General features: G+C 31.9%; 1 pseudogene; it reads right to left on the bottom strand.

Moving 5' to 3' along the window:
• Nucleotides 1-4,399: 4,399 nt before the first annotated feature.
• Nucleotides 4,400-13,869, bottom strand: LOC130933902 (probable ribose-5-phosphate isomerase 3, chloroplastic; annotated as a pseudogene).
• Between the last annotated feature and the right edge of the window lie 242 nt (nucleotides 13,870-14,111).

Here is a 14,111-nt window from a genome sequence, read left to right as displayed (position 1 = left end):
TCATATACTATTCCTCATGCCAATTCTCAACAACACCAATTCCAATAAATCATTATTGTACACAATCAACATCATACTCACCACCAACATGGTTCAACCCACAATTCAACCATAACCAATCATCAAGCATATATCACAACATGCATATTTCTCATACATCATACCACCAAGGCATCAATAATCATCATCACATATATGACCACATCATATATCTCAATCATTCAACCACATCAACAATTCAATGCCTATCTTAGAGCCTCTAGCCTAAGTATTTCCTACCACATTACATATTAGATACGGGAAACCGAAACCATACCTTAGCCGATTCTCCCAAGCTCCCCCGGAGCACTTCCAAACCACTTATCCACAAGCTCTCAATGCCTCAACACCTCCAAGAACAGATTTTTCACCACCAAACCCTTTCCAAACTTTTCAAAGTCACCAATCAAGCTCCAATATCCACACATACACAACCTAAGCCACAACCATCATACCCATACACAACATCTCAAAACCCAAACATCATAAAATCACAAATTACACTAGGGTTGAGAGTCTTACCACACCCAAGGTCCAAGGAGACAAGATTAACCTTCTCCTTCAAGAGAGTTGGGTCCTATAACATCAAAGAACCCAAAATCTCAACATTTTACCCATGAAACTCGAAAATGAGGGCTGGAATTTCGAACAGAAACACGTGGCTTACCTCAAGATTAATTGTATGTGTTTTGTAGAGCTCTCCGCGGTGAACGCGTGGCCGCAAACGGAGCGGCAATCGGAGCTCTAGATCAAAAGTTATGGTGGTTTGAAGATCAAGTGAGAGAAAGAACTTGAGAGAGTGTTCTTCCCTCCATGGCCTCCATTTTCAGCATGTGAGTGTGTTTAGTGAGGAGAGAGAATGCTGAAAACTAGGGTTTTGGTTAAGTTATGTTGGGCCAAGGGCCCACTTTGGGTCCGGTTGGCCCGGTTTGGCCCGTTCGGTCCAATCTTGGTTCGAATTTTATAAAATTGGTACCAAAATTCTCGTCTCAATATCCTCTATCACATTTAGCCATAAAAATCACATTTTAGGCTTTCTAGAATAAATTCTCATTTATGGGTTAATTAGCCGTTAATTAACCGGATTTTACACCATTTTCTTTCCAATATTGGAGAGAAAAAAAATTGGTGAGCCCCACCACTTTTTTTTCCATTCATTTTCTTTCCCCTCAATTTTTCTCTTCAACCAAACAATGAAAAATAATCATTTTCCTTCCCATTTTCTTTTCTCCCTTTTCTTTCTTTCTATTTTCCACTCAAACAAACATAGCATAGTGCCAAGGGTATAATAAGCTTAACGCGTTGATGGTTGCCTATTAAAGTAAAGTTTCATACTTTCATCAAATTAATAACGAAATTATTATTATTATTATTATTATTATTATTATTATTATTATTATTATTATAAAAAATATTAAAAGTCATTAAAATCTATTATTTTTTTATCATTGTTTAGTTATTAATTTAATTTTTTAATTTAATAATCTAACAACATAATTTATCTTATACTTTTAAATATTAATAATTAACAAATAGCTTAATATAATAAATTGTTATGATCATCTAATATTTTTCTATTATTATCATAGAAATGTTACACACCAACCACTTTTTACTAATAGACAATACTTTGAATTAATATCTTATTTTTATACTATTAAAATTTATAATTTTTAAAATTTAAAATTTAGTATTTAATCTTTAAAATTAACTAAATATTAATTAAAAAATAATAAATTTTATTGATCACGTAACATTACTCTTATTTTTAGTATGAACCATTTTTTATATTAAATATTTCTAATCAAGCTCTATATTTTAATTTACTAGCTAAACCATTTTGTATTGATATATGGATAATGTTAGGGAGCGTTTGGTTATTATTTATATCAATAATATTAGGGAATCAAGATGGTTCCAGTAAAAAATTAGTCAAATGTCTCTGAGTGAATTTAAAATTTGTACGTAAATGGTATTTATGCTAGACATTAGGATGTTTTTTTTCTTTATAAATTGGATGGTTTTGAATCTGTTTTCTAATTTATCATGTTTTAGACATTTAGAAAAAAAAAGAAGATGAAGAGACGGAAATTAATTAAATCAGTTATAGGATAATTGTTACTATAATTTTTATTTTTTTTAAAATTTATAAAAAAATTAAATAATTCAAAATGCAAGCTACTTTTTCTTTTACTTTAATTCAAATCATTACTAATACTTTTTTTGGAAGAATTTAAATTTTTAAAAAAATTGAAATAGTTGCTAACAATTTCTTTTTCTATTATATTCATGAAATTAATCAATAAATCCAATATTTTAATAAATTTCACATCTGAGTCGAATATTAAAAAAATTAGCCAAATCAATACTCTTTATACATCATTGCTGAGTAATTAACCAAACCACTATTGTTAACACTTTGGTCACTTGCATTATAGATCACCGCTTACGTGAGCACTTGGTATGCAAGCAAATCTGACATCAGCAGTTATGGAACAATTGTTATCCAATAATAATGAAAGCAAGTCAAGATCTTGTTCAGTATACCTAAACCAAAACGAGTCAAGTCAAACACTCACGTTCCTCAATTAGCCTAAAACAATTTATCAAACTTGCAGGCACGAATAAAATCCTTATTACATGACGAAACCAAATCAAATTCCCCCTCTGTCCTCTCCCCAAACATTTAAGGATGGAAAAATATAAGTAGATAATAAAAATATTAAATAATTTGAATAATAAATATATTGAATATTTAATTTAATAAGTATGTAGATGATGATGTTCATTATTTGTAAGAGGAGTGTTAGGAGATCAGTATTTTTGTTAAATTCTGGCCAGCACTTAACAATCAAAAGAAAATTGAATTATTCTACATCATTAGATACAATCTCACACCATTAAAAATATTATTAATGGCTAATTGATGGCTAAAAATCACAAAATCTACTGGCCTCCTAGACTTTTTCTATTTTTTAATTAGATGGTTATTTCTTTTGATTTGATTTACTCATGTATAGTTAATAATTGTTGAATGTTCAATTCACTAAGTGTATATATAGATTGTTATTTTAATATTAAGATTTAGAAGATAATTTAAAAATGAAATATTTTTTATTTTATTGGATCAATTCTAAAACTCATTGTTCATATTGTTTACAAAAATTATTATTTATCTAACAAAATCGAGTAAGTATTTAATTAAGAATAATATGCATGTGGAACGTACCATATATAGTGAAAGTAATTAAAAAAATTGCATATCGTTAGTGCAGGCATTTAACAAGTGTTTCACAATAAATATTTGAGTGCAAAATAATTACCTTCTTTTTAGTTTTAAGTTCTTTCTCAAAATCAGAGTAACATATAGATTTTGTAGCATTGATTTTGTGCCTTAAACAAATACTCCTACAACAATTACAATATGTATACAAACACACAGGAAAACTCTGAAGGCTTTGCCTTTTAAAATGCATAATTCGGGTAAGCATGTATTTTCTCTTTAATATTTATTATTTCTTTTAGAAATATTTTTAATATTTAATTTTATTTTTAATATTTTTAATTTATGTTAAAATTATCTCTAAATTTTAACTTAATTTAAAATGTTAGGAATAATATTGAATGTCATGAAATAATTTTGGCACAAATAAAAAATGAAATAAAATTAAATAAATCGAAAACATTAGAAACAAAATTAAATAAAATCAAACATTCAAAATACTTTAAAAAAATCGCAAACTTAAAAAAAAAAAGCTTACTTTACCCACATAATTTCGTTCTCCCTCTCCTGCGTTTTTTAGCGCAAGTATGCTATATAGTGTGTACACCGGTGCCAAATGGGTCAACTCTTCCAAATTCTATACTATTAAATGCGGCATGTAAGAGTGAAATTTCATTTAATCCGAGCTTTTAATTTTTATTCATTTTATGAAAAACAAATTTTGAAAATTATAAGGAAATGAACAACTAACAATCACATACAGAAAAATGATGAAGTAGTATATACTTTTTCTTTCTAATGGTTGGTTATGGTTTTATACTTTTATTTTGAATGGCATCCAGCATGGTTTTGTATAAAGAGTTCCGCTAGAAAATCAATTAGGGTCTAGTCAACTTCTGTCAACTTTCTGATGAATTGGATCTCGAAATCTGTCTTAATAAAAATAAGTTGATATACATAAATATTTATTCTGCTAAGTATTATGATGTTTCTATTTCATATTAAATAGATATTTTTTAATATATTTTTCGAATTTTTTGTATTACAGATGTGGATATTTCTATTTTTTAAATCCTATAGATGAACATTTCTTTTAATAAGTATTATGATGTTTTTTTATATTAAATAAATATTTTTTTATATATTTTTACAATTGTTCAAAAACAGGTTGTGTTCCACCATTTCTTTTTTGAACAACTTTTGAAGTTGAACCAGATTGTACTTTCCACAAAACTGCACCACCTCCATCGGCATCGCAAGGTCGCTCCTCCGAGTCCTGACACGAGCTTTGTTTCATCGACCACCACAATAAACTTATCAAAGGTGGCCTCGAGCAGGGAAGAGCGTCGCCGCGGCCTTTTACAAGGTTGAGGTCGGGTCCACCTCATCGGCGCCATCGATGACGAGATCGAGGCGGGAATTGTCGTGAGAAAACAGAAGGAGATTCCGAGAGAACGTGCTTGTTCCTTAGTGCGCTTGGAGGTAAGGACGCCGATGATGTTGGAGAGTTGAGCGGTGGAGAGGAGATGACCGAGCTTGGCAATGACGAAGCGGCGGAGGAGCTGGTGTCGAGGCCGAGGACCATGCCAGACTTGACGTACTCGACGGCTTTGTCGGCGGCGAACTTCTTGAGATTGTCTTGCATGAGGGCAGGGGTGGAGAGGGCCTGACAATGAGGAAGAGAATCTGTGTGTATTGTTGTTAGGGTGTGCAGGTTAATATAGAAGAGAAGGAGAAGGTTTTTATAGTTTTTAATTAGGTTTAACTAATCAATTTTTAATTATTTAAATTTTGAATTTAAAAAATTTAAAATTAATTATTAATAATTATAATTAATTGAGTTGTTTAATTTTTGGTTGGTTATACACGTGGTTCCTTACACTTTTCCTTGTATAAATTAATTGAAAAACAAGAAATTAGGTAATATACAACGTAACTTGGAATAAGATGAAATAAAAAAATATATTCTATTTCAATTTAATTTATTAATATAACAGTTAAAGAAATGATTTTATTTCTCTTATTCACATTCAAGTTTTTTAACAAACTAAAAAATTTCATTCCTTAAAAATAAAAAAAACTACAAAATGTAAAAAATTTTATACTTCTTAATTTTAGAACTATTTATAAATTCGCCAAAAAAAAGGCTAATTTATAATTAGGCCTAAAACACTAAAAATCAAAATAAAGTAAAATAAATATAAATTAAATTATAAAATATATATTAAATAAAGTGGTATTTATTTAATTCAACTTGATTAATAAGAGTCATGCAACTAAAAATAATAAAATATTTGGTTTTTCATAGTTGTTAATTATCGTCTTAGCAAATTCTTGATACAATTTTGAACAAACGATTTAACTATATTTGTAAAATATTCTTTTCTTCTCTTAAATGTTGCCATTGTAATTGAACAAATTGGCATATGACAGTTCTCAATTTGTTCTCCAGAATTTGTATCATTCTTTTTCTTCTAAAAAAAGATTCGTCCTCAAATCCGCATCTAAATCAAAAGAAAAAAAATCAGAGACATTAAAAGTAGCTGGCACATTATACTCATCTGAAAGGTCAATCTTATAAGATTATTATTGATCATTTCTAGCACCTAAAATGAACCATCATCCCTTGAATCTAACTTGAATTTTTTTTAATAAAAAAATTTCCTTTCTCAAATGAACTCAAACTCAATCACTAAATTTAAAGACAACTTGTCTTTGACCTTTATTCACCATCTGATCAGTTACCAACATATTTTTATTTTCAATTAATTTATATACTTTTAAGTGCATTGTTTTAATTTTTTCAATTTTACCTTCTGCATCTAAAATTCTAAGCTAACAAGGTCAATTAAAAGTAAAAATAATAAATACAAAATAATTAAAGTATTAAAACCACACACAAGTTCAAGAGAATGAAATCTTGTGGAAGAATGAATTATCTATTATAAAAACTCAATAAACAATAAATAATAAATAAATAATATTTATTGTATCATCAATTTTATAGCATGTAATGAAATGAGCTATTTTACTAAATCTTTCTATCGAAACAAAAATGTTATCTCTACCTTTTCAAGTTTTACGCAAACCATGAACAAAATTTATAGAAATATCGTTGGAGATTTGTTGAGACAGCATTGTGTTTTGTGCCAAAAGTAAGTTTATTGTATTCAACTCCATCACTCTTTTCTTCATTATTCTCTTGGTTGAAAACATATATTGATTGTTGGCCACTATATCAATTAACTCCAAAGCCTCCTCTATTATCTTTTTGTGTAAAGAACTCCTGCTAAAGAGTCAAGTAAAGTTCTTGAGGCATGAAAATTTTCATCATAGAATGTTTGAAGTTGTAGCTAATCGAAAAATATGTCATGAGGGCACTTGATGAAAACAAAAAGAAAAAGAAAAAAAAGGTTTAATTTAGAGAATCAATTAACTGGTTTGTTGTTAATCTCAATTAATCTTTGGTAATGACGCCAAACACTTGATTGACATTTTTTAAAATTCGGCAAATAAACTGAATCGTATCAAGTAATATCACGGTGAGTGGATATCATTTTCACGAGGATTAATGGATTGAGCAAGCAATGATTAATTGATTACTTCTAATTAGACAAATCAAAAACAGAGAAATGAGAACTGAATGTTAAACAGAGGAAAATAAATAGCAAGGTAGTGATTGAAAACAATAATGATGAGAATGTTAAGGTTTCAGAGATATACACTGTCTAAGAAAATAATCCTTGTGTTATTTATTTGAGGTATGCAAAGATCAATTCACGACAAATCATAAATAATCAAATTCCAATTCTTTGACAATTCAATTTCTCTTTAACCTAATTAATCGCTAATTCCTTAGTCAATTATTTAAGAAAAGAGGTGAAGCACAATTCTGATTTATATTCACACAAAATTCAGGAGTGATCCTAGGTTGAATTATATGTCACTTATTCAAGCTAGTAGTTCTAATCCAATTGAATAGAGGAGATTAGTTGCTCATGGTACAAAGAAAACAAAAATAGAGATGAAAAGTGAAATTTAGTCTATGATGTGATGTCCTCCAAATAATTCTTTGGACTTATTTAAAACCTAAACAAAAAATTAAAATCCAAACTAAATTAAAAACATCAAATCAAATCTTTTCATAATCAATCTTAACTAATGATGATCTTCTCTGTGTAATTGAAATTCAAAACTTGATAGTTGCTTGGAATGTCGAAATCATGGACCTTGCAATTGGTCTTGGACTTGGATGAATTGGTGTGACACTTGGTGGAAGTGGAGTGGTTTGCCAAGGTGTTTTGGAGGTTACTGAAAGTTGGCCTAGAATAAGGTAGCATGGGCGTGTGTTTGGCGTTTAGGTGTGCTCCTTGGTGTCTCCTAAGAGTGCTCCTTTGCATGGCATGTGGAGGGCATGGCACGCTTTTGAAAATTGCACAATCTTGGTCTCCTGTAGTTTGGCCCGGCGTGTACACGCCAATGCTTGGGCGTGGCACACCAATAAAGAAGCTGGTTGAGGACATGTAGGAGAGGAAGTGTGTATGGCACGCCCTTGTTCCATGCATGGTGATGGTCAAAGGCGTGTGAAGTGGTGTAGGTGAGAGTTTTGGGCATGGCATGCATGCTTGGATGGAGTTTGGAGTGTTGCATGGTGTGTAGGAGTGTGTTTAGGCGTGGGAGGAAGTGGTTGGACGTGTAGGGTCACGTAGGGGGGTGTCACACCTTCGAAGAGCACCTTCCAAGGGTCTTTGGCGTGTTTTCAGGCATGTATCGGTGTGGCACGCCTAGATTTCTTCGCGCTGATTTTATGAGCTCAATGGTGAGGGTCGTTTGTGGCCCAGACTATATGCCACTATAAATATATGCATATCGTTTTGAAGCTCTAGATGTTAGCTTTCTAACGCCACTAGATCTGACTCATTTGAATCTCTATAACTCAAGTTATGCTCGCTGGAGTATGAAGAGGTCAGGATTGACCATATTTGCAAATTCTCTTTGCACTTCCCTGGGGCTTGCCTTCAATTCTTTGTTCCTTGGGAGGTTGCTTTCTTTTGCATGCCACATTCTTTGGTTGTTCCAGTGGCTTCTTTGATTGTCCTCTTCCTCGTTTGTTCTTGTTCAACAACTTCCTAAACATACCAAAGCTCAAAGCAGCTCCAAGAAATATTGATTAAGGCACAAAAATCTCAATTAAAATAAGAAAATTACTAACTTTAATCAAAGAAATAATAAAAAAAACTAAAGATGCTCATGCATTAGAGCTTAACATTGTTAGTGACGTGGCTCAACCCTTGCCATACTGGGCATATTAAAACGACGTCGTTTTAGGGTTTCAACAAAACTAAAACGTTAAACCCCTCCCTTTTGATAACTTCATCTTCTTCTTCTCCACTAAACTTCAAACAAAAAAATTAACTCTTTTATAGGTGAAACAAATTGAAGGTTGTTGGAGGAGAAAATGTTTGTGGTCACCTTTTGGTTTTCACGAAGTGTGTATCGACGTCGTAGAGGTTGAAAAGGGTTTAATGTGACTACAAACACTTTCTCCTCTAGCAACCTTCAATTCTTTTCACCAATGGAAGAGTTAAAATTTTTTTGTTTGAAATTCAGAGAGAAGGAGAAGACGAAGTGATCAAAAGGGAGGGATTTAACATTTTAGTTTTATTGAAACCCTAAAATAACGTCATTTAGTGTCTTTTTTAGTGCCAAAACATGCACAGCGTCATTTTAATATGTCCAGCGTGGCAACGGTTGAGCCAAGTCACTAAATGCATTGAACTCCGGTGATAGAAAATACATGAGGGACGGTGAACTTTTTTGAATCTGTGGGAACAAATTATAGTAATTGGGAAGTCAGGGACTAAATCAATGCAACTCGCCAATCTCAAAGACCAAAGTGGGGCTTAACTTGTAGTAAATTACCAATGCTTGTTTAATTTTTAGTATGTATTTTTATTTGAAATGTATTTGTTTTATTCCTTTGTGATGTAACTTTTAAAATGTGCCAATATTATTATGGATTAGCATTTATGGAAATAACCATTGCGAAACCAACTATTTTCTGGTTGATATAAACTAGTCATTATAAATTAGCCATTGCAAAACTAGCTACTATGAACAAGTCTTTATAAAGTAGACGTTAGGAACTAATTGTTTTATAGATATTTATAAACATCAATTATCATATATTTACATCCTACAAGACTATTAAAAATTTTGTTTCAACAAATGGCTAGAAACTCTGCCAAAAACAAGAAAGGCTTTGATGAGTTATCCAATGAAGCTTTCTATTCCATAAAATTTCGCGAGATAACACAATTATGGATAATTGTCTTGATGAATGTTTGTTTAATGATTTAGAAGAAAAAGATCTTAATATCAAATTAAACCAATATGCTAAAAATTTTTCCTCTACTCCTCATAGGTGGATCAATAGAGATCCAAAAATAGAATATGATCGTTTTTCCAAGATTATTTTGTAGAAGAACCGATGTATCATGCTAAGGTATTTCCAACAAAAGGTGATGCTATTAGGGAAAAAAAGGCTTGTAACCACCACAAAATATATTGCCGGGATATGAATGTTAGCATATGGAGTAGCATTTGATGTTGCCGATAGTTATGTATGCATAGGAAAAAGCACCACAATTATACGCTTGGAAAAATTTGTTGAAGGTGCGATTTTAGTAATCGAGACTGAATACATTCAAAAATCAAATTCAAATGATGCACATCGGTTATTATAAATATGGAGTCTTGTGGCTTCTCTGGCATGTTGGATAGTATCAACTGTATGTATTGGTAATAAAAAAAATTGTATAAAGCAGTGTAAAGATATGTACATTATAAACCCTCTATATTGATAAATAATTAACTAATAAATTAATTATGAGTCAAGAAAATTAGAAAATTAAATTTTATAATTTGAAGTAGTAAAAATATTTAGAACACGAATTAAAATACTAATTTTAAAGATTTTGGCCTAAAGTTGAGCTAACGAGATGAACTGGTTGAACCGGGTCTATATGGAGCCCAAGGCCCAACATATATAACCCAAACAAAGCCACTCCGCTTCATTTATAATGAATTCACACTGAAAGGGAAAGGGAATTGAAGAACCCTAACTTTCACATTCCAATTCAATCTTCTATTCTTCGTATCTTTCAATCCGTAGCTCCGATTGACGAGCCATCTGTGGTCACGCGTTCATCTTGGAATTCTCTTCAAATCCATCCTCATCACACTTCCACTAAAAGAGGGTCTCTCAGAAATACATACATATACAAATATAAACAAGAAAAATACAATTAAGAAGCAAATACAGTAGTTAAGTCAGATAACAGATAAACCTAAATGGGCAGTTATGCAAACAAAAATAATGCACACTCAAACAAAACATACAAATGCATATGATGTATGCTTGTCATATGGATGACGATATCCTGACATGTCCTGGTAACTAATCTTGGACAGAAACACCCCATCGTAGAGCAAGTGGGACTGAGCCACAGAAACCACTATTGCTGCTATTGCTCAGGTGTCACAATCACTGACCTAGAGAAAGTGAGATGAACCACTACTACTGCTACTGGCCAGGTATCTCATTCAAAAATTCATTCTCAATATCATTTCAACTCATTCAAAAATCATAATTAAAATCGATCCTCATCATCATCATCACTCATATCTCAATCAAACTCATTCATCCTTATCTCAAAATATTATAATCATTCTTATCATGTCTCATTCATCATTTATAATATCTCATCAAATCAATCATTCACTTCTCAAATCTCCTTTGATACAAAAACTAGAACCATCAACATCCTTATCCCTGTTTTGCAGCCTGAAATCTAGCTATCAGACTTTAAACATAGTTTTCAGAGGTTTGAAAAAATTGGAGTAATGGTTGATAGTTCAAAAATTGTGAATTTTTATCAAAACAGTAATTTCGGAGGTTTACAAACTTGCCAGAAAGGTCAAACAATTGAAAACAGAGTTTAAGGATAAAATAGGACATCGTGTGTATGCATGGTACTGTGCGTACGCATGCACCAGATGAAAATATCAGTCTGTGCGTATGTATCATAGTGTGTGTACACATGCACCAGACAAATTTTCCAGCGTGTGCGTACGCATCATAGTGTGTGTATGCACAACTTGTAAAATCCCAATGTGTGTGTACGCACACTCCATCGTGCATATGCACAAGTTTTCACTTCGCTCTGGTCTATGCGTGCGCACGATAGTGTGCGTACGCACGCATACCAGATTTTCTCGCTTTTAACACTTTTTGCAGAATCCTGTTTTTAGACCCAAACTTTGAATGCGCATAACTTTTTTGTTAAAAAATATTTTTAGTCCATTCTTTGAATGTCGTAAAATACTCGGATCCAATTTTTATTTAAGATAAGTTTTATCAAATTTGAGGGTCTAAGGATGAAGTTACAACGCGCTAAAAATTGGTTAAAAAATATTTTTTTACCAAAAATGAAAACCTCAAGTTTTTCCAAAGTTTTCAAACCAAAAAGCAACCAATTCCTAACCAAATTAACGCAAATTGTACCTACACAAAATTACACATACTTATTATCAATTTTCCAATCATCCTAACATATAAACTCATCAATTTTTTCAACCCACTTGTACACACACACCTCCATTAACTTCACCATTCAATATCAACCTTCAAACCCTTCAATTATTCAACAATTCCATACATAATTTTCCATTAGACTCAACATATGTTACCACTAATCATAAAGCATTAACAATTCACATAATTTAGCTTATCCTACGGTCAATAACTAGCCTAAGCTTTTATGAAATATTATATATTAACTATGAGAAACCAAAATCATACTTTGGCTGATTCCTTCCTAGGTCAACAACACCTCAAAACCCTTTTATCCATACAAGCTTCCAAAGGTTCCAAGCTCTAATTCAGCTAGTCCAGCCACAATTGCTCCAAATCAAGCATTCAAGACCATCCATTTAACTTGAATTTCACATGCACACAATCTAATTTCACACAATTTCACAATAATCAACACAAGATTCACTAATTCACTAATTTACAAGGGTTCAAAGGTTCTTTACCTTACCCACTCGAAATTAGGATGAAACCTCCTTATAATCCATGATAGAGTAACCTTAAACAATTAAAATCATAATAATTCAACATCTCCAAAACCAAAAATGCAAAATTATAAGGGAGGGAGAACTGGACATGAATTTTAAGAATTCTTAACACTTTGTTTAGTTAGAATCGAAGAGCATTCCAAGACAAACGTGTGGCCATAAACGGCTCGTCAATTGGAGCTCCGAATTAAAAGTTGCGAAAGATTGAAGTTTGGAGGTGATTAGGGCTCTTGTTCTTCACTTCACCACCGTTTCCTTACTTTCACTCTCATTTTGAGATGATATGTGCTGAACAAAGGTAAGGGAGAAAGTTTTTATGGGTCGGGCCCAACATGGTCCCGGTTTAACCAATTTAGCCTGTTGTTTGCTTTTGAGTCAAAATCTTTAAAATTAGTGTTAAAAATTATATTTTAAATATTTCTACTTCTCTAAACTATAAAATTTAATTTTTTAACTTCTTTAAATAATAATTAATTTATTAATTAATTATTTATTAATTTTTCAAAGTTTACAAGATATGTTTAAAAAAAATTATAGTCATATCTCGTTAGCAAATAAGATATGTTCGGTTTAAATACTCTCGGTTTTTATTTGGTTTGCTTAAGTGACAAACAAAAATTAAACTTGATTGAGGTTGTTTGTAGGTTTGGATCTATACTTCAATGGAATTATTTTTGCAAAAATTCCTAACCGACGATTTCCCTTTCATCAAGTTTTTGGCGCCGTTGCCGGGGAGTTACAATGTGTACTTGTTATTGGTTATTGTATATATGTGAATATTATGAATAATTTGCTTTTTGTTTGTTTACAAGTTTTTGCTAGTTGTAGGAGTTTGTTTTCTTCATTTCTTATTGGCTTTTGTTTTTATTTTCTCTTACTATCATGAATTCTCAACCATTTGGCTATGAGTTTGGTTACAACTATGTTGTAGGAAATCAAGGCTTCAACAAAGAATCACATTATGGGAATGGCTATCAAGTTAGGGAGGAGCCACATGCTTATGGCCAACCTTCATGGCAACAAATGTCTCCGATCTCTTATAGTTATGATCCACCCCATAATGCACACCAATATGAACAAATTTCTCAACATTGTTTTCTACCATACTCACAAGCCCCCTCTTACCAAACACCTTTCTATAACCCACCTCCATCATATTATTAACCTTGTATACCTCACCCTTGTGACCATTATGAAAGAAAACCTATAGAACCACCCACATTCAAACATCAATACTCCCAAGAACCACCATTTTCACATACATCACCTCAATACTCCTACCAAGATGAATCACCTTCCTATTATGAACCCTTTCTCCCAAACAATGAGCCTTCCTCTCCACCTCAACCAGTAATGAATGATGTTCTCATTTCATATCTCCAAGAGCAAAGGAAGATTTATACTATTTTTTAAGAGGTAGTAATCCATTTAGTCTCCCAAAGCTTAGACACTCAAAGTACTCCCATGGCCACATATGGAGAATCAATTGAAGAGCATAGTATGAAAGAGAGATTAAAAAATTCGGTGAAGAATGAGAAATGAGACTTTGTATTGGAACAAATGGAGGAAGCCGTAATTGTTGAAGAAGAGGAAGACGTGGTTGAAGATTTAGGAGATGTTGAATGCCCTTGGGTATCTAAATTTGTAGAGCCTTCTCGTGAGGAGTTTGAAATTGATATTGAGAAAAGTAGTGCACAACCTCCAATGC

Source organism: Arachis stenosperma, chromosome 6 (assembly GCF_014773155.1).
Source record: "Arachis stenosperma cultivar V10309 chromosome 6, arast.V10309.gnm1.PFL2, whole genome shotgun sequence".
NCBI lineage: Eukaryota > Viridiplantae > Streptophyta > Magnoliopsida > Fabales > Fabaceae > Arachis > Arachis stenosperma.
Note: the sequence above shows the minus strand (reverse complement) of the source record. Positions and strands in the feature narration are given on the sequence as shown.